The sequence below is a fragment of the Lepeophtheirus salmonis genome, chromosome 14 (genome assembly GCF_016086655.4).
Source record: "Lepeophtheirus salmonis chromosome 14, UVic_Lsal_1.4, whole genome shotgun sequence".
Taxonomy (NCBI): Eukaryota; Metazoa; Arthropoda; class Copepoda; order Siphonostomatoida; family Caligidae; genus Lepeophtheirus; species Lepeophtheirus salmonis.
The window spans coordinates 34,696,396-34,717,998 of record NC_052144.2 but is presented as its reverse complement, the minus strand read 5'-3'; positions in this window follow the sequence as shown (position 1 = coordinate 34,717,998).

Sequence of the window (21,603 nt, the reverse complement as noted above, 5' to 3'; positions counted from 1 at the left end):
TGCAAAGTCCAATTGACAGTCATCCGAGTGGACTGCACATGATGAACCCGCTCCAAAGCGTGGGAAAATGCAACAGTCGGCTGGCAAGGTTATGGCGTCTGTATTTTGGGATGCACATGGAATAACTTTCATTGACTACCTTGAAAAAGGAAGGTACATCAACAACGACAATTACATAATGTTATTGGATCGTTTGAAAGACGAAATTGCCGAAAAACGGCCGCATTTGAAGAAAAAGAAAGTGCTGCTTCACCAAGACAATGCACCTTGTCACAAGTCAGTGAAAACGATGGCAAAAATCCATGAATTGGTCTTCGAATTGCTTCCTCATCCACCGTATTCTCCAGATCTGGCCCCCAGCGACTATTTCCTGTTCTCAGATCTCAAAAGAATGCTCGCTGGGAAGAAATTTTCGTCGAATGAAGAGGTGATCGCCGAAACAAAGGAATATTTTGAAGCAAAGGACAAATCGTACTACAAAATGGTAACGAAAAGTTTAAGGATCGCTATAATCAGTATATCCCCCTTGAAGGGAATTATGTTGAATAAAAAAACTATATTTTGCCAAAAAATGGGTTTTACTATGGTAGGCCGGGGACTTTTCAATTGACCTGTTATATATAAAGTAAAGCAATTTATCAAGGGACATAACTAGGTCAATAGTTCAGGATCTAGCGGGATGGAACTCACTAGTAAGGCCTAAAAAAACCTCATTATGTATGCCAAAAGGGACTAAATCTTTTCAGTGAGAGAAGACTTAACAAAAAATATAGACCAACGTCCTAAATGTTACAAAAGATAAAATAATAGACTTTTTTGAGGATATGAGGAGAAAATACAAATTACAAGGACCTTAGGGGCTACCCTTCAAATTTTACAAGGGCTTTAACCCTTCATGTTCAAGAAAGTATTGAAGGACACTTTCAAATTTGACAATCGCGTAAGAGTTTATGAGCACTAGTATATTAAATTTGATCCTTAAAAAGAATAAAAATACAGTAGATTTTAGAAACTATCGCCCGATATCCCTATTAAATACTTCTTCTATGATACTTACTGGTATATTAAATCAAAGGATTAATGAAGTGCTTCCAAACATCATAGCCTTGGAACAGAAAGGCTTCATTAACTTTAGGTTCTTGGAAGATATTCTGCGCTCATTTTAAATTGTCATATCACATTATCTTTCTATATAAATTAAAATTTGCAGCTTTGCTCGTTCTCTTTGAAAAGGCTTGTAATACAATTTCCCACAAATATCTACTTTCTCCATCGCTGTTTATTATTGCTATAAACTAACTTTATGAGGACCACAGAGCTGAAAAAATTATCATAGGATTAGAGGCCCGGAAGATGACTCTTAAAGGGATTCTTTATGCAGATGACCTCATATTATTCCTGACAGGGTCAAAGGATGAAATTGGACTTTAAATTACATCCTGAATCGAGATCTTCAAAGGCTTAAAAAGGTATCAGCACTAACAATAATCCCAAAAAAAAAAAAAAAAAAGACACCAGAGGTTATATCAAACTGTGTGGATCACTTACGGGAGCAGTGTCCTCATTTTAAAATCTTAAAGTCAACCTCGTTATGGGGATTAGAGGTATCCTGTAATTCTTTTGAAGCTGAGAAAAGGAATAAAAAAAACAATGAATACGTTGGAGCTAAGTAAAAAAATATATAAAGTGACTTACTTTTCCCATCTTGAATACCTGACAGCCCAGAATTTAAATTTACTTACAAAAGTTTTTCACCTTTTCAGATATATTCCATACTCTCAAAAACTTTGATATAAAGTGATCATGATCAAATATGAGTTGGTCTGGGAGAATTCAAAACCCTAGGTAAGTCTCGAAAGAACAAATGCCTCCATCGGAGACTAAGGTTCAGAGTCCTTTAACATAAGAACATGTGGTTAACTCATAATTTATCTTGGCTAAAAAGTCTTCTTACAAGACAAGATTTCTAGGCCAAAAAGATCAAAATCGAATTTTGTATGAAAATGGGATACTTATTCAACGAAAGAATATTGATAAGGGCAACGGATCTTCTCAATCTTATAAAAAGAGATTGACCTTATTGGAACAATATGAGAGATTCTTGGTCAAGCATCATAAATTAGTTTCTCCATTTCATGGTTATTCATTAGCTTTTAACCTATAATCCGACATTTGGATGTGCTAATTTTGTATTTTTTAAGTGATCCAATTTTAAATATTAAAATTATCTACTCATCATGAATGGATTTCTTTATTGTTTCAATCCTGGTATATCATTCCCGAGGAAGGAGTTCACTTTAATTCTTTATGAGGTCCGATAGTTTTCTTCTGATGAATTCTCCTCCCGCCATTAATTCAACCATCTCTTGAGATCGATGATCTAGTTAGAAGTATTTTTCTTCGATTGCCTCGATTTTCCCTTTACGAGCAGGACGTCATGAAATTGAGATTGAAATTGGAAACGATGTGATGACTGTTTGATAATACAGCCCCTTAAAAAATGGGATCACTTAAAAAATACAAAATTGAATAAAAATCCTTAAAAATGCTAATATATTAAATAGATATTTTTTTTTAAATTCTATATTGAATATTTTTCTATAATATAAGCTATGCTATTCCTCATCACTATATATGTATTACAAATAAGTTATAAAGGTCTAAAGAAGAGTGTCATTTTTTATCATTTTCAGCCTAAAAATGAAATATATTGAGTTCCGAACAAGATAAAAAAATCATTAAAATCACTTTCTAATCTTAAACAACACTTTTATGTTACATAAGTTTTATAAATCCGACTTTTAATTTGGTAATTTTTTTAAGGTTTGTTAAAAGATGAAGAAGTGACATTGGTCCCCTCGTTATCTACATATTTTAATTCACGAATACCGTGTTCTCTCCTTTGTATTTTATTTTATACTTAGCTTAATTTATTTGTACTTTGCTTAATAATAAAATATATTGACTAGTTTTAATGTTACAACATTTTAATTATTAAATAATATTTTAGTAAGAAGTTGAATAAAAAAATCTTCCAGGAACAATCAATACAAAATAAAATAAATAATTAGTATTTGAACACCACATAGTTAACACATTTAATTTTGTATAAATCACTGGAAAATATTGTATGGTGAAATGTAGTTTATATTCTGGCCAAACAAAAAGACAAATTTGTCATTTATTTATTAGTAATTTTGTATATCATGAAATCAATTATAGAAGTAATTATGTCTATATACAATTAACAAAATCGAATGACCTTACAATAAGTAATATATCAATTATCAAGATTTCGAGGTTTACAGCTTTAATTATGCAGAAGATATTCAAAGATACCTTAGTATTATGGAATATGAATCTATAAAATAGAGTTTGTGTAAGTGGGTCTTTTATTGGTGCCCACAAGGTTGTGTCTTGGAGGTTGAAAATTTCCATAGATGCCTATTTTGAACCTCTTCAAGCTAAGACAGGGGTCCTAATTTCCGAGGGGGTGGGGGTCATATATGTGGGGCTTATTCCATACTCATGACCAAAAATTGTATTTTGAGCGCTAGGAGACTAAATCAGGGATTGAGTTATAAATAAACAAGAGACTGGCGTCTAAAAAAACAACTATATGAATAACAACGTTTTCTAAATTTATTCAAAATCAAAAAAGTTATGGGCATATAAAGAAATCTGTGAAACTTGCAATTTTGTTTTTTTTTTTTAATGTGCAAAAATAGATTTCAGTCGTAAATAAAATAAATTTTGCAAAAATTTATCTAGAAATTCGTTAGCATATAAATTTGAGTTTAAATTTCCTATCATTAGAGATGCCAAGCTACAAAATGTGCCCGTTCCTTAGCATTTGAAAATGAATTTTGTTAATTCAGAAGAGGTCTTTGCATCGTCAAGGTGTGATGGATGGATTAGGGAACAAATCTATTTCGTAATTGGATGCATAGGATAATGTCTTCGACTTCCCGAATTGCTGAGGGAAGAAAATTCACAGCTCAATTTCAGATAGCCACAAGAATTTTGTTTTTCAGCACTCCATGTAAAGATTGTGGTAAATTATTCAATACTATTAGACACGCTTTTTCAGAATGTCCGCAATTACATATTCTGAGATCATTTATTAGTTTAGACCTGAAGGATCTGTAGGACAATAAACTTCATATAATAAAGGCAATAATTCTATTCGGCATGTCATCCATAAAGAAAAGTTAGTACTTTTAAAGCTAGGTCGATAGGGAATGCTTTACTAAATGTAAAGAGTTACCTAGCTAAAAATATAACTGTAGGAGAACCCGTGGTTGCGGAGGATATTCGTGTTATTTTAATTTCGGCGGTGGCAAGATATGGAGTGTTCGAGTTGAAGGTACCTAGGACGATCGAAGGTACTTGGGACTGGGCCTCTAATATCATCTGTCAAACGCATCAAGACATTTTCGGACATTGCAGAAGATACTCAAACTTTTTAGAAAGAGCAAAAAAAAACAAAAAAAAACGAGCTAGTTGTTGGTTTAAAAGCAAATATGCTAAAATATTTTATGATTGTATTTTATTGATTTTAGATGCTAATGTTTTTAATTTAGATACATGAATATTTTAAATATATTCTTCCTTATCCATACCAATAACGGGTGATTCTTTTTCTCTAAGTTTGCGGAATAGTAATGAAATTAGAGAAAATTTTATTAAAACAATTCTCTTCAGGAATTGAACTAACTTTATATCTTAATTATTATACAGATGACATAATATAAATAAATCGACCCAAAAAAAAATTATGCACTCATTACGCAAGTGATTTAATTTAATTCCCACTTTCTTTATATAACTATGCTACATAAATAATTGTCCTTATTTTTACCATTTATAGGGTTTAAATTGGTAATCTAAACATAGAGCATGTTGTATGAATTGGCTACTCCTGGGCATATATTAGGGATGGTATGTTTGGAGAGTGCGAGGAGAATATAGAAGTGAAACTTATCGTTTAACTGAATTAAGACCCTTGTTAACATCAATTGCCTGTTATAGGAATTTGGTTGGGGAAAATGAAGTATTGCTACTTATTTAGATACGAAGCTTCTACATTTAAATTAGTGTTAGTGGAAGGAAAATATTTTAATTAACTTGCTCCTATTTTGCGTCTTGTTGTGGTCAAAAACTTCACTTTTAATGATCAATTATTGTTACCCAACTCATTTGAACTTTGTGAAATTATAAAATGTAATATTTGTCGTAGTTGTAATTTCATATAAGCATCATGTTGTTTTCAATCCAATATGAAAAGTTCTTTGTTTTAAGTAATTTACTAGCTATATTCTAGACAGATTGGATGTCTTTGTTCATACAACAAATGTTCAAGCAGATAAAAGCATATAAAAAACGTTTTATAATGGTGATTTTAGCATTACAAGATTAGCTCTACAAATACATTAAAACAATCTTGGTTATGAAAAATGGATCGACACACTCATGAAAAATTAGAACTAAATAGCAATGCTCAGAAATGTTATCTCAGTTTAAAATAAAATATGGTTCAATTACTCTATTTATTGATTAAAATTTGAATATGAAGACTTTTTGTATCAAGTAGAGGCTAGAAAAAGGTCAATGTCTTCACAATGAGTATTTCTTAATACCTCAATTATGATTTATAAAATGACCTTAACTTATAAATTATCTTTATTCCAAAAAGGTTAGTAAAAAGGTCGAAAAAAGATCAAGTTTATCCTAACATAACCTATTCTATCTATTTCAAGTAATAAATTCACCATTTCTAATAATTTGGGACACACAATTTGTAAATATGGATATCATTTCCTTTACAATCAGACAGATGGACATATAGCAAAAAAGTGTAATTTATGGCAGCCTTTGCTCTTTTTGTCCAATTAGCACCAACCATGAGTATAAAAAAACATGTTTGATTGAAAATTGATTAAACAAAATTTCTTATTTTTCAAGATTTGTTGTAACACCAAGGGCTTATTTGATATTCAGATCAAAACACTCTTTTTTGAGAAAAATGGTAAAATTTCAAAACTTTATAACCGTTGAGCGACCTCTAAATATTTATGAAAAACTGTTCAAAATTTATATACGATATTGGTACCCTAAAAGGAAAAATTTACGACCCTCAGAGCTCAAACTTTCTCACATTTAAAAAATGAGCTCCACCTTAATAGACTCGATGGGCACGTATTTTGAGAAATGCATGGGAATATCAGGGGTATTTCATATATTTTGTCTTAATAATATTTATTGTTATAAAACCCCTATTCGTCTTCATAAATAAATTTTGTATTCTCTAATTTGATTAACATAAATTATTTTGATGACTTCGTGTGTTAGGCTCCAATGCACTCAGAATGTTTAATTACTTTACATCTATAATAAGTTATCTTTTGAACAAGATCTATTTTTTTATACATTTGACAAATAATTTTTAGTCACCCTTCAAGTATATCAAATGATACCCTTAGAGCTATTGTTGTACTTTTGTGATGTTAAGAGTTGTCTCCAGTCAAGTGCTGATATTTGGTGCTATTGCATATTTGTTAATAATGGATGGTACGCAGCTCCCGATGAAGTCTATTTCACTGATTTGTTCATTTTTTTGTCATTGTTCTGTATAATTAAACTTTTTATAGAGTTTCCATGCTTGAATCAATATCAAATTTAGGAACCAGTAACATCTCTTTGTTCTTATTGATACTCGATAGTTACCCATCTTTGTATTGAATATATATTATAATAATATTCTGAGAGACAAATTGAATCGTTTATTATAATTTATACTAAAATAATTAATAATTTAGATGTAAGTGGATTAAACAAGCTTATATATACGGCATATTCAAAATAAATGATTAGTTGAAGTTATAAAATCATCAGATTTTTTTTAAGCAATCTTTCCAGCTTATAAAAATTAAATTTATTTATAAATACTAACAACTAAATTGACCAAAAATCAATCAAAATGGACATTTTTAAAGGCATTTTTTTTAAATTGAAATATAAGGTATATTCTACAACTTCAGCTAGGATATAAAGCATTTGAAGAAAAAATAGAAAGCTTCTATGTAAGGTTCTTCATTTTACTCAATTTTTTGGTGGTTATATACATTTTTTAATTATTTTCATCAACATAAAGTAATATATAATTTAGTTTTGAAATCTTGAAATGTTTATATTAACTTGTTATTTTATTTTGATTTTCATCTGTATAGTTCTTTCATGTCAAAATATGGCACTGCATCGTAGTTATACCCTAAAAACTTGATTTAAAAAAGGGTTTAAAGGTCAATCCTGTAACAAGTTGGAAGTTTTAATGGTCATTGTTGTGTTCTACGGCTTAAATTACTATAATAACTGTGGGGTTCAACCTGCGGGACAAAATGATGTTGCTTGGTGTAATAGATTATCAAATTTGTGTATGGACGACTTAAGTTTCTCTTAGATCAAATTGGATCAAGGCCTATTGGAATTTGAGTATATTAATACACTTGCAGAGTCATACGAAGCGTCTACTACTTAATATTGGTTGATGTAGATGGTTTTCAAATATTCTATATTCATTTTTGACAATGCTGATTTCCTTAGTAAATCCAGATCTTCAAGTCTACTACTTCTTTTAGTCCAAAGTGATCAATGAACCCTTTTTCCCTAGTTTATTCAATAACTCAAAGAAAAAAACTAAATTAGAATACTATAGTAATTTTTTGTAATGATTTCCCTCACACATACTTTGAAGAACATAATCAAATGCTTTATACTTTTTCAGAGCACAAAATAGTTCATGTCAACGGTTCTAGCAAACTCCCCTGGAGAAAATTGCCAGTTAGGAAAGTTGCCCGTAATTTGTTCAAACTTCATGATGAATAATAGCACATTATAAATTCGCTTAATATTATTTATGAAAAATATATTTGTTTTTTCCATCTTCCAAGGGAGTAGATTCAAGTGTAAGCCATATTATTGCAATACAATTTCCTAGCAATTTTTTTATATTCAATCAAATCTTCTAAGAAATTGATCGAGAGGATTGGCAAAGGCAGGGGGAGGAATAAATAGCATATGGCCTCTTAAAATATGGTTGAATACGATCTCCCCTCGGATTGTCCCGGAGGTAGTTAAAACCCACCACAAAATCACCCAATATAATCCTACACTACCCTCAGAACACTGGTCAATCTGAGAGCGTAGAGTATTCAACAATACTTTCAGATACACTGAGCAGTGGCTGTGATACTTGTCTATCATCTTTTTGTTGAATATTTAGGGAATATTTGCTGCTGAAGATTATTAAAAAGAATTTACATTTATCTAATCGACTCTAATGAATTCCTTTTTCTAGATGATAAAAAAAGATTCACTACTCCACAAAATCTTCAAAATTAATTGGTTTAATAAAATAATGGCTTCTTTTATTAGAAAAAAGAGTTATTTTCGCACAACAGATTTTGTTAAAATATTTATGGATTTATTAACAAATAAAATAGTTAACATATTTTCAAATGAAAACTTCTTTTTAAAATAAAGATAATACGTAATTAAAAAAATATGAACATACACGAATAATTTTGTAAATGTAGATTTGTTTTGTCTTTATTCGAGCTTGAAAATTTTATTGTGCGATAATTTGAAATATAAGTTTATGTTGATATGCCCATATTATTTATATTTAAATATATAACGATATGGTTCAACTATTGCGCTTAACAATTCAATAATTAATTAAGGTTGAGTGATTGAGTTAGTTCATATTTCGATAAATTAAAGCATAAACAATTAGTCACAAAAAATGAGCTCTTTAGGTTACGTACAAGTCGAGAAAATGACAATTGAACATGATAGAGATAAATTTCCATTCGCGCACTCCAGGCATTTGGGCGTCTCCCTGACACCCGTCTGAGCCGTCAGCAAGTCTGAAACCCTAAAAATGAAGAGGGGCTCGGTGACATTGAAAGTTTTTTAACCGCTTACTACTCACAACAAATTAAAACCACTCTCCGCCCTAACTGAGAGTATTTTTGTTATGATTTTAATTTTATTGATTTGTTGTAATTTTAAATGTTATTATAATCTTACATAAACAGATGATGAAAATTTTCCTTTCTGATAAGGAATATAACAACACTTTCCAATAAAAATAGATTTACTCCTTTTTGCAAATTTCAAATATTGCGTAATTAGTTAATAATATTTGTAACCAATTATTAATCGGGACAAATAGATTAATTGAAAATAATTATTATAATTAGTATATAGGATTTTATCGTAACATGATTTTTTTAAAGGCTTCAAACGTTTTTATTTTTATTTTTGTGTTTTATAGCTTTATAACAATACTAAATATGGGCTTTTAAAAGAGATATTTAATAGTTTTATTTACGAATTATGTAAACTGATGGATCAAATTTTTATTACTCAATGTGGAACGTATTTAAAGGTCCATATATTCATATTCTAGCAAAACAAATTATCTGTAATATAACTTATAATTTATTTTTTCTTGGCCAACAATGCTTATCCATAATTCAATTTAATAGTAGAACTATGAAAAAACGAAAATTATTGAAGTATACATATACATAAACATAAACACGTCTATTAAAACAAAAAGACACTAAAATTTATCAAAGACATAGAATAAAAAACAAAAATTAACAAATCAAGACAAAAACTTAAAAAGACAGCACTGAATCGTAGAGTTTGTTTATAAAAAGGACTATCCGTTTCAAACAGGTAAAACACTAGAGATTTCATAGTCTGAGGAAGCTCGTTTCGCATACAAGATATGTTGAGCCTTTGTAATAGTTCCATTAATAATATTTTCCTTTTTTCGGGAGTAAAAGGCAAAAAATCAGTCTTTTTTATCTTATAAAAATCAAAATGTTTCTCTAAAAGTTTGCCTATGGCGTTATAAATTGGAAGGAGCGTCTTGCATTCAAATTTAAAATGCTCATTCGTATCGACTTTGGTGCGGAAAAAACCAAATATATTTATCTAGGTAAAGAACTTTGCTCTTACTTCTAAGGTAACTGATAGTATTCTATACATAAGCCATTTTTCTGATGATGATAGTAAGTAATTTTTAATAACGTTTATGCTTTTCTTTAAATGTTTATTTATTTCCCTTCTCTCCAGGTATTTAACAAAAGGCTCCCATTTCGGAGTTTGACTTGATTTTCTAAGATCCGACGTACTAAGAGAAAACAATCGCAGACGTATCGGTAATCCAGGTCTTGGAACTGTTACATAACTCCGAAAAGCGAACTTGTACTCTTCGATGGCCATTTCATTTATCATCTCAATAAATAATTTGCTGTTAAGCCTAAATAATCGACTCCACATGTCCGGATCTTCATATCACTTCATATCCCTGAGAGAACCTCTATTAGGAATTTACCACCAAAGATACTTTTCAAAAGAGAAGAAAATATCAACGACCACATTTGAACGTCTTTTCATCCTTTCCGAATATGTTATCAACTTTTCAAAAATCCTACTAAGACCTTTGTAGGGCTCACTCTTGTACTTTTTATCTAAAAATATTGAGCACTCCAGAAGTGTTCTTCTGTCCAAAGTTGCCCTATCCAGTAGAAGTTAAATGATTTCTATAAAATTTAAAAAGATATGACAAAAAGGCCGCTATATTTTAGGAGATTATGAATTATCTTCACTAAAATATATTTTTTTTCTTATTTAATTTTAAAAACGTCATCTCCATCATGAGAATCTGTGAAGCAATTTCTTCACCAAAGGAAGTAACTAGGAAAAGGTGGATTGCTTTTGAAATTATATACGTGTTCCTAGCCCAAGCTTTGTCCTAGGTGTTAAGATGGAAGGGTGAAATAATTCCACAAGCCTACCCAATCTCTCTGGTGATTTCTTCTAAAAAAAATTTAATGCACTATTTTCCAATCCCATATATTTTCAATGATTCCATGATATTGGCTTAGTATTTTTGTTTTCTCAGTGTTTATTTTTTGTTCAGAAAATATAGAAAAAACATCTACTAAACGTACAGTTCTCTTAATAGACTTTATTGTTTGTAGTGGATCCCTCCAAAAAAATCATGGTTAAGTCATCTGCATAACAAAGACATTTTGTGTTGGACGAAAGGGTAGAAAAACCAATTATATCACCATCCTTGTGAATTTTCTGAATGAAAAATAATAAAAAGTAGAGCAGAGGAAGGGTCCTCTTGTCGAACACCTCTTCGGTTATCAAATATAGGGGATTTGTTTCCATACATACTGAACTATGGTTTGTGATTGACAATAAAATAACAAATCTTTTTCAAATAGAGTTTCAATTATGAATGTGTGAGAGAGAGTATCAAAGGCTTTAGAAAAATCAAAAGTCATTAAAGAAATACTGTCAATTGGTTCTAAAAAGCTCTGTAACGTAAAAGATATAGTATCCATTAATTTATTTTTTTATAAAACCATATTGGGGCGTATGTAATATCTGCTTCAAAACATGGCTCAACCAGAGGCCTAAAATGTACGAAAATATTATATATAGGCAGTATTACATAGTCAAAGGCCGTAATTTAAAAAAAAATGTTGAATCTTTATCTTGCTTAGGAATGAGAATAATGCGTCCAACCGAGACGAAATCCGGAAAGTTACCAACGGATAGAACTTCTTCATAAAACCGAATTGCATGAGGTACATAACCATCCTTTAAAAAAAAATTCTTTGGTTCTCCATCCATTGGTTCTAACTTTTATCCATTATAAAAAATATCTTCGAATTCCCTCATTTTTGATTTGCTCCACATGTCCATTCTTTTCATTTTTTTACTGTTGCTATTTGAATCTGATGGGGGAAATCCCCCGGAATTAACCAAAGCTCTCTGCAAATTCTTCTTGAGATAAATATAATTCAGTAACATTTTTACATACAATAACAGTTTCTTCTATTTTCATATTATTTAACAGAAATGTTAGTTGTATTTTCCCCATAATTCTCAACTACGACCCATCGACACTTGATAATGGTTCTTCAACATTGTTTTCAAGCATTTTGGACCAACATCCCACACTCTTCAGATTATCAATACTTACAACAGTTATTTCAGCTCCAGGATCCGGCACTGCTCTATCATTTTAATTTTTCTTTTTTCTATACATATGTTACTTCCATATATACCATTCTATCATTTATTTTTTGACACATATTACATTTCTTTTCATATGCAGGACATTTTCTCCATTTCTATGATATTTTCTAACCACAATAAGAGTATCTTTGATTTTATCTTATCTGCTCCTTTTTATGATTAGTTTTTAAACTGGATATTGAGCTTGATTTTCTTGCCAAAACATCCCCCTGAAGTTTACCCTTTTCTTCGCTACGGTAAATGGATATAACCTCTAAAAGTAACAACTCAGGTTATTTAGACAACAGGTATTTTATGATTTCTTCACCATATTTTCGGTTTATAATTAGAGTTAATATCCAATCTTCAAATGTCATCTCCCTTAATCCAGCATTTTTTGCTTGGCAACATAAAGCCATATAAATTTAATCAAGGCACTCATCTTCACTCTGCTTCTTTCCCACTAACTTGACCCGTTCCAATGCTACATTAATTTGTTTCTTAAGATAATTTTCAATAACATCCATGATTTTTTTTAAATAATTTTCTCCATCCATTTCGATGTACATGGCATGCTCTGTCTTATCCAGCATTCCCGGACAACACCATTATTTAAAAATTGCCTTTTTCTTTTTTTCATTCTATTCCCAAATCCAAGAGCCAACACATAATTATCTCATAAAGTATCCAATTTACAAATTCTTCATATTGTATGTTTTATTCAAGCTGAGGTGGAGATTTTATAAGTATTTTCATTTCTTGATTTATTTTTATGACACTTTCTTCCTCCAAAAGTCGTTCTTCTATTTTGTCATATTTTTTACAATTAAATGCTGTGAACATTCTTTCTACCATTTCACGGTGTTGTTCATCTCTTCTGATAGACTCTTCACGAGATCGCTTTTTCTCTTCCATCAAGATCATCATCATCCTTATTGTCTGATTATCCTTCTTATTTTCATCGACTGATGTTACATTTCCTTCCTCCTTGTAACATTTTGAGCTTCTCTGTCAAACCTCGATTTTCTTTTTTTAATTCACCCTTCGTAAGCATTCTAAATCTTTCGGTAAACTCGATCTTCAAAATCCCTTGAACTGTGCCATGTTATGTTTAGAGCAATCCAATAATGATGACAACTTAATATTATATCGTTTACAAAACTATAGTATATTATAACACTCTAATAATCAGTATATTAAATATACAATCTTATGGTCAATCCCATATTAATAATCATTCTCCTCTCCCAGTACATACTGCTAGAGAGAGTAACGTTCTAACTTGTTTAGCAAACTACTAAAACCCCAACAACCCAACCCCAAAGGCTTTAGAAAAGTTAAAAGTAATTAAAGAAACATTGTCAAATGATTCTATAAAGTTCTGCAACGTAAGAGGTATGATATCCATTAATTTGTTTTTCATAAAAACATATTGGGCCGGATGTAATATCTTGACCCAACCGGTTGCCTCAAATGGAGGATAAGATTATGTATAGGCAGTTTGACATAGTCTAAGGGCGTAAATTTTTATAAAATCTTGGATTCTTATCCTACTTAGGAATGAGAATAATTCGTCCGATCGAGGCAAATACGGAAAGTCACTAACGGATAGAACTTTTCCATAAAATGGAGTAAAATGGGGGTAAATTTTTTTTATAAAATTCAACGGTAAAACCAGATGGTCAGGACAATCTATTAACTTTTGCGTTTGTATTTATAGCATCTATCAATTGTATTATAAATTTGCACTAGGTAAAGAGTCCTTCTAAAATATTTTCCCGAAATATGAACATACATTTATGATGTATAACAAACAAGGAAGTAAATGTATAATACCTACAAAAATGAGACTAATTTGAGCGATGTATCTATTTTTTCCAAAAGTTATAGTCAATTAGGCCTTTACCGATGAAACTGAACTTTGACCTTGCTTTCTCATAGTTCAATGACCTCATAATGGTCAATTACTGTTACTTTTTCCGTAATCCTTCTTACAAATAGTAAAACAAGCCCAAACAAGAACATAGGCTCGATTCAACTTCGTTGGCGTAGGTAAACAGAGGAACTACTATAATTAAACTCTCTTTTCAAAAAAGAATACCCGAATTACTATAAAATATATATGTATTCTGATTAATGTATATTTAATAAAATTTATGAGTGTTTAAGGCAGTCTATTGACCTACTTATATATAAATGGTTACTAGAGGCTACTTTCTTCTTAAAAACAAAATAATAAAGATATGTATCTATATACATAAGTATGTCTGATTACGTCACAATTAAAATCAAAACTCAATACTTTAGAAGTACAGAAATCCTTCATTTTTTAAACTATTTCATATCGTAAAGTTGGATTTTATTTTATAAAATAATATTATTATAATTTGCGTTACAAGAATTCTATTTAACATAATAGAAATGTATCTAATTTCTCCAAATGTATTTTATTTAAGCTGATATATATAAAAGGGTATTTTTATCGAAGAAAATTCCACACGTTTTATTATTTTCTTGAAAAATAATTTATATTATTCATTTTTGTCTCTGAGTTCTTCTAAGTTACCCCATCTCTCTTATGTAGTTAGTCTAATTAACAATAATATTTTATTTATAACGTGTTATAAGTACACGCAACATTGCGATATTAATTATTAATTATAAAAATATAGATTTGTATTTGATTTGTCGTTGACCAAGGCCTCAAATAGCTTAGAATAATTTTTTTATTCTGAATTTTCAATACAGTTTTTTTATAGTTCTCTTACATTTTTTGACTTATTCAATAAAATTTGGGTATATTTTTTGTAAATCTAAGTTTAAAATAAAGAAATTTGACCATTTCGGTATATTTCCGTCAAATTGTTTGGCTGTATTACGCTACTGAAAAAGATAGATAAGGAGAAGGATACATTTTGATTAAATAACATTGCCGTACAGATTTATGAAAAAGACTTCTGACTGCAATTTTGTTCAACTATTTTGTTAATTTTACCAAAAAACTGTAATGTGTAGCATACGGATAATATTGAAACCAAATAAAGTTTTTTTCTTTTAAAAAATGTAAATTCTCAAAGGAGTGACGTAGCACAATAGATATTATTTTCTTGGACTCAATGTGTGTAGAATCGATACCTTTTTTTACTTCTAGAGAAATAAATATACATTATGTATATGGACTTCAACTACAAATCCTAGATCAGATGGAGTAAATGAATTACGATAATGTTTATTTAAACTTAATCAGTACTACTCCATCTCATAAAGGATAGGGAATAAAAAAATAATCAAAAAAATTTGGACTAACTTTAAATGTACATATGAATGATTCAAACATTGTCATTCATTTTCTTTATCAGGAAAAATACCTTTATACCTGCATATCTTTATTTTTCTAAAAAAAAATCAATATTTGACACTCTATTAAGGATATTTAAAACACTTTAAACTACATATATTGTCATTGTACTAATTTTTGCAGATTTGATCAACAAATCATGTTTAATTGTTATGGAACAAATTTTTTTTATCTCAACTTATTTAAAGGATCAAATGAGTTTGATCAAACAAAATTATAACACTAAAAGTGTCTGATTTCCCAAACTGAAACCAAACAGTATTAAAAATGTACGTATTATGTTTCATTTTGATAAGTTAAAATATGTTAATTAAAATCACATATATTAAATATAAATAGTAGATTGTGCTGATACGGGCTAACAATTGTAGGCATTCCATAAATATAAATTAATATTTATAGAAATAAGACATTTGTTGCGTACTAACTCAATTTTCCAAGAAAATTGAATAGTTTTAATAGTTACTTTATAATTTACTAAAGGATTTAAATACTGTGTTACTATCTATTTAATAGTATTTTAAATTACATTTATTGTGGAAATAAAAATCTTTATTAAAACTGTCAAAAACACAAAATGGAGAAAAATAACCTGTCGACCGCCATTTTTGTAGAAAATTAAATATTAACGATGTATATCTATGATGAAAATGAATATTGAAAAATAGAAATCTAGATCATACATTTACACATAAAGTTGAAATCAAAGTTTTGATACTCATTTGAAATGATCTCAAAGTAGAACAAATTTTAGATTTATATATAAACTTTTTTAAATCTTTATTCAAATATACTGAAATTTTATTTCTTCCATTAAATCAAAAGAATAATTTACGTAAAGAAATGATAAAAAACTTGATATTTTGAAGCAGAAACAGTATATGTAAAAAAGTTTTTCTTCATTTGCTGCATACAATTTTGACGAAAATAGCATAAAACTAGGAAACTCATTCAGTGAAGTAATGGACAACATTTATAATAAAAATAATTAAATGAACCCTTGAAGGAATTATTTTGTCAATATATGTTATTTTTAGAACTCAACTGTATCTCAAATAAATTGATATAAAACAAAACTATATTAAACTTCATCAAACTGAATAAAAGTTGATTATTAATATAATAATGAAGTATTTGAATACTTTTTCAAAGCTGTTACAACACAGTATCTTTTTTTTTTTTTGAAACGCAACATCTTGCTTAGTTTGATTGTAATTATACATTTTCAATTTTTTATAAATATATTGTTTCGTGTGAAAGACAGTCAATAATTAGAAGAGCAAGGGTTTGATCCTGTTGTCTATGTTGTACGACTACTGAGAAATTAAAGTTTGAAAATAAGTAGTACCTTCGATTGAGGTCACAATACTTCTTCTTAAATATCGTTTTTGTCCAATACTCTAACAAGAAATATGATCTATCATTTTTTTGAGGAATACAAATACTTATTTTTCAACACTAAAATAGAACTATTCCCATTGCACATAAGCGTTGGACACTTAAAGAACCACTACATAATATATAGGTAAATTAATCACTTGAGTGCGTAAATATTTAACCTACATATTTAGTCCATCTATCCCTTATAGAGCTAATTTGTTTCTAAATACGAGTAGAATATACTGACATATACAGAAAAAATATTAAATGATATTAGAAAAATAGATTTAATATTTATAAAAGAGTTATTAGGTGACCTGTGTCCCTTTTGATAAGATTTCATTTTTTTATTATTATTCTTTCTACATATACAAAATATCCCACTAAAGATTTATATTTTAAATTACAAAAAAAACTAATAAAAAACAAAGTTTTACAAGTTATTTAAAAAAAACATTAAAAATGTAAAAGTTATTAATAGATGTGGTAGAAGTACCCTTTAGAAAATAAAAATATAAATTTTTACCATTTCAAAGTCCATTGATTCTATATATCTTGCTATTGTTTTATTTAGAGGTGCAGGAATGGAGTTTCTTTTTAATCTGCGAGCGTAAATAATTGTGAGTGTCTTTGTAACTATAGTCACCACTTTAAAATCATTATCTCCTCTCATTGTAAGAACAATAAGCCAGTCTGACGCCTTTAGAGTTATGTCAAACCTATTAGTAATTATACTAGCCACCATTAACAATGGAGGTCGCAATTGATCACAAAAATAATATTGGTGGAATGAAGATTCTACTGCTTCTTTACAGAAAACGGTCCGTTGTATTTGACTTGCAATTTATATCGAGAAGGTCGCCAGATTGTACCAAAACCACTTGCGAGGCTATGTAGTAAAGGTCTTAAAGTACAGTACTATTCATAGGTTGCTTGTTTTTTTTTTCTCCATTTTAAGGTATTCCCAGCGCTTTGTTACCAACAAACTTGTTGTTAATTTATTTTTTTCGGTAGTGATATTTTTGTTAGTTCCTTTCCATTGAACCAATACCTATAAAGAAAGGGATTGGTAGATCTTGTTATAGGAGATTTGCAACAAGAGTAATTGAAGTGACTTTTTCTAAGCTAGAGTTTTTATCCTGTAATTTCTTGGGGTTTTACATCTTTTATAAAAAAATTATTTAGTTTTTCTTAGGAAATCTAGTATAATATTCTTACATGGAATAATAATTATTGAAGGTCCATTTGCAATGAAATTAATAATAATTTATACTACATGCTAAATAAAATTCATATACAAAAAATTATGCCCAATAAAATTTTTTATGCCTGTAAAAATTATAATCTTAAGTACAAGTAGTAGTTGCAAAAAATATTTAAAATTCTTTAGAATATAAAACAATTATATCTATTAATTAAAATAAATTAAACTGCTTAAAAAAATAATGGCACAAGAAACGAATAATTCATATTTGAAATGAATATGATACCTTTATTCCAAATATGACATTAGTATTCCTCTACTAGTCTCAAGGTCTTTTTATGAAAAGAAAATGATTTTTTCTTTTTTTTTTTACCTATTATTAACATTAATTGTTTTTTTATGTTCCTTATTGTTGAAGATAAGGATAAATATATTTAAGCATCTCATGTTAAAAAATTTCAAAACCATATATAAATTGCATTTGAATTCATAATCTCACAGATCCAAGAAAAACAAGTCCAGAAACTTTGAAAATATTTCATTTGATAGCTGAAAGTCTGAAACTTTTTTTTTTTTTTTAAAGATACCTTTCATACAATCTTTAGTAAATCGTCATTGATTTTTATTCCCCCCCCCCCTTTATTTATCCAGAAAAGTTGTCTCATAAATAAACATTTAACTTTAAAATTATTTACCTAGAAAAAAAAGACAACCAAATACTTTAATAAACGTGTATAATAAGATGACAAAAAAAATATACCAACAACAAAATTATAAAAATTGAAAAAATCAACTATTAAATTAACAAAAACTAACGAAAAAACAAGCAAAGGACTATTTTTGTCCAATAAAAATTGAGCTTTTAAAATTGCAAATATACTAACACAAAACCATCAAGAATTTTGCAGAGAATGAATAATGAAATTTAATAAGATCTCTCGTAAACTTCCAAGCTGAAATGTTATCATCTGGGATTTTAATCATAAAAGCAGTATAGAGAGTAAATGCAGCAATGCTAATGCCTCATAATTTCCACAGCATTATAGCTTTGGAATTTAAAATGGCATATTCTATGGCTTTGGTCTTTTCAGGAGCATTAATTTTTTGACTCGATAATCAAAACAGTAGAATTGGAGAGACCGCTTTTTCTGTAACTCCCGTCAAATGGAGCAGAAAATCTTTCAATATTTCTAACGGTAGACAGTTGATAAAAAGCATGAACGACAGAGTTAAATAGTTTGCCTCGGTCTTTATAAGAAGAATTGAATAAAATAAATCCTGAGGATATTTGAAATTGTGCCGTGAACTTTTTAGCATCTGCTATATCAGTAAAGTATTATAAAAGTCGACATTGCAAGACTCAGAAAGCACAAGGGTATTCAAAAGTTTATTTCATGGATTATTAAAATAATTTTTGTGAGAGCTTCAATTTCCAAATATACCGGATCCATCCGGTTCAAAAAAAATATTTTATCCTGCAATTTTTACTTTTTATATCAACTTTCTTAATGGAGTCATACTTAGGCTGACTTTTTCATACTACCTTCTGTACAGCAACCCATGTAAAAGAATGTGATTGAATAAAACCATTAAAGGTATCAAATACCATTATTACCAACTTATAAACAGGTGAGCTGGAGACAACTGTTCTACAGTCTTGGTCCAATTTAGATGAAAGATCAATTAAAAGTTTTTTATTAATCTTCGGAAGAATTGTTGCTAAAAGAACGAGTTAACTGATTTCTTGGTTTATTTAGACCATAATTATAATACTCATAGAGTGCTAGATAGCAATTTCCTTTCTCCATTTATAACTTCATCGGCTAATATACGCTGGGATGTTGCTTTATATAAAATAAGAGGAACAATAGTGTTATAATAAAGGTCAATACCATTCTTTATATTATTGTCAATTTAAGATAAGTTCATCACAATACTTCAAAAATAAAATTCCTTTTTAAATTGATCTTTTAAGAGGAGTCTATTTATTAGTAGGTCATAGAAATAATGGGAAGAAGGAGATTGAAACATAAAGAGAGAGAGAGAGAGAGTTAGGAAGCGGTAGAACATAAAAAGTGTCGAATTAATTTTCTATTGTGAGTTTAACCCCAAATCTGGTATCGGTGTTCATTATTGAAAGATTCTCTATATAAAAAAAAGTTAACAACTCTTGTACTACGATGGATGGAATTCCACACTCAACTGCCTTTTGTCCCTTGTTTTTGGATTGGAAAGGTGAATCGTTCCCACTGAGAATTCCATGTGAATGTGATTCGAGAATAACCACGTACTTCTACAAAATGTGATAACTGTGAATCATACGAATTCATCTTTTTGATTATAATTGGATCGAAAAGTAGATGGAGATGAGATTAACTCGTAGTTCAGTTAATCACCAACTGAATATAAATATATTACAGGCAATATAGAAAATCGGGCATTTTTTAAAATATCTGTCAGAGGAGGCAATCAATAAAATTTATAATAGAGTGGTCAATAGTAATTTAAACTTCACTTACAGAATGGATTACATGGGTTATTACCCACCACTTCCCTGAGTATCAAAGACCCGTTTTATTAACCTATAATATATCCCAGCCCATGGTTGTGCAAGTGAACCGATGGTCGAAAAGGTGGGTCATTAGCCACCGCCACCTTGAGTATTTACGACCCCTTTTCAATATACTATAATATACCCCAGCCCATGGGTTGTGCAAGTGAACTACTGGTCGAAAAGTTGGGTCATTTGTCAGCCCTACCGCCTCCGTGAGGATTAAGGACCCTTTTTTAATATCCTATAATATGTCCTAATCCATAGGTTGTGCAAGTGAACCGATGGTCGAAAAGGTGGGTAATTAGCCACCACCAACAACTCTTCTCTGAGCATTAAGAACCTCTTCTAATAGTCTATAATATACCTTTTCCAATGGGTTCTGCAAGTGAACATGTGCACGGAAATCCCCATCACTCACAATCTCAGGAATCATATGACAGAGAAAATGGAGACATTCACGACAATTTTATGATGTGGCAACAAGACAAGTAAGCTGGCTGATGGCCAGTGGTTCGTTCAATATGCCAATAATCCCTGCTTTCATTTATGTATTTGGCGAACTTCATACCAAGCAATCTTGAAAAAGGTCGGGCTTGAGGTTTTACATTTATCCAAAGAGAGTGATATAACCACAGAGAAGCATCTATTAAAGATGTTTGGAAATATAGACCAGGAAAGGGATGGAGATAACACCGGTTGATGACAAGAAATTGATATTCTGTAAACAATCAGTATCACTCATTTTACTTGACAATGTAATTGAACGTAAAATAACAACCCTATCGGTAATTTTATAGCTTACCCAGGGATTTTGCAAAATGTCCAATCTTTCATATTGCACGTAACATATATATATGTATATTAATAAAGCAAAGTTAGTTTGTCTGTGTGTATGTTTGAATGATAAACTCTCATTTTTGAACAAGGAAAAAACAATGTAGTGATATTAATGAAATTTTGCATGTGTTTTGCATGTAAAATATATATATTTGGGGG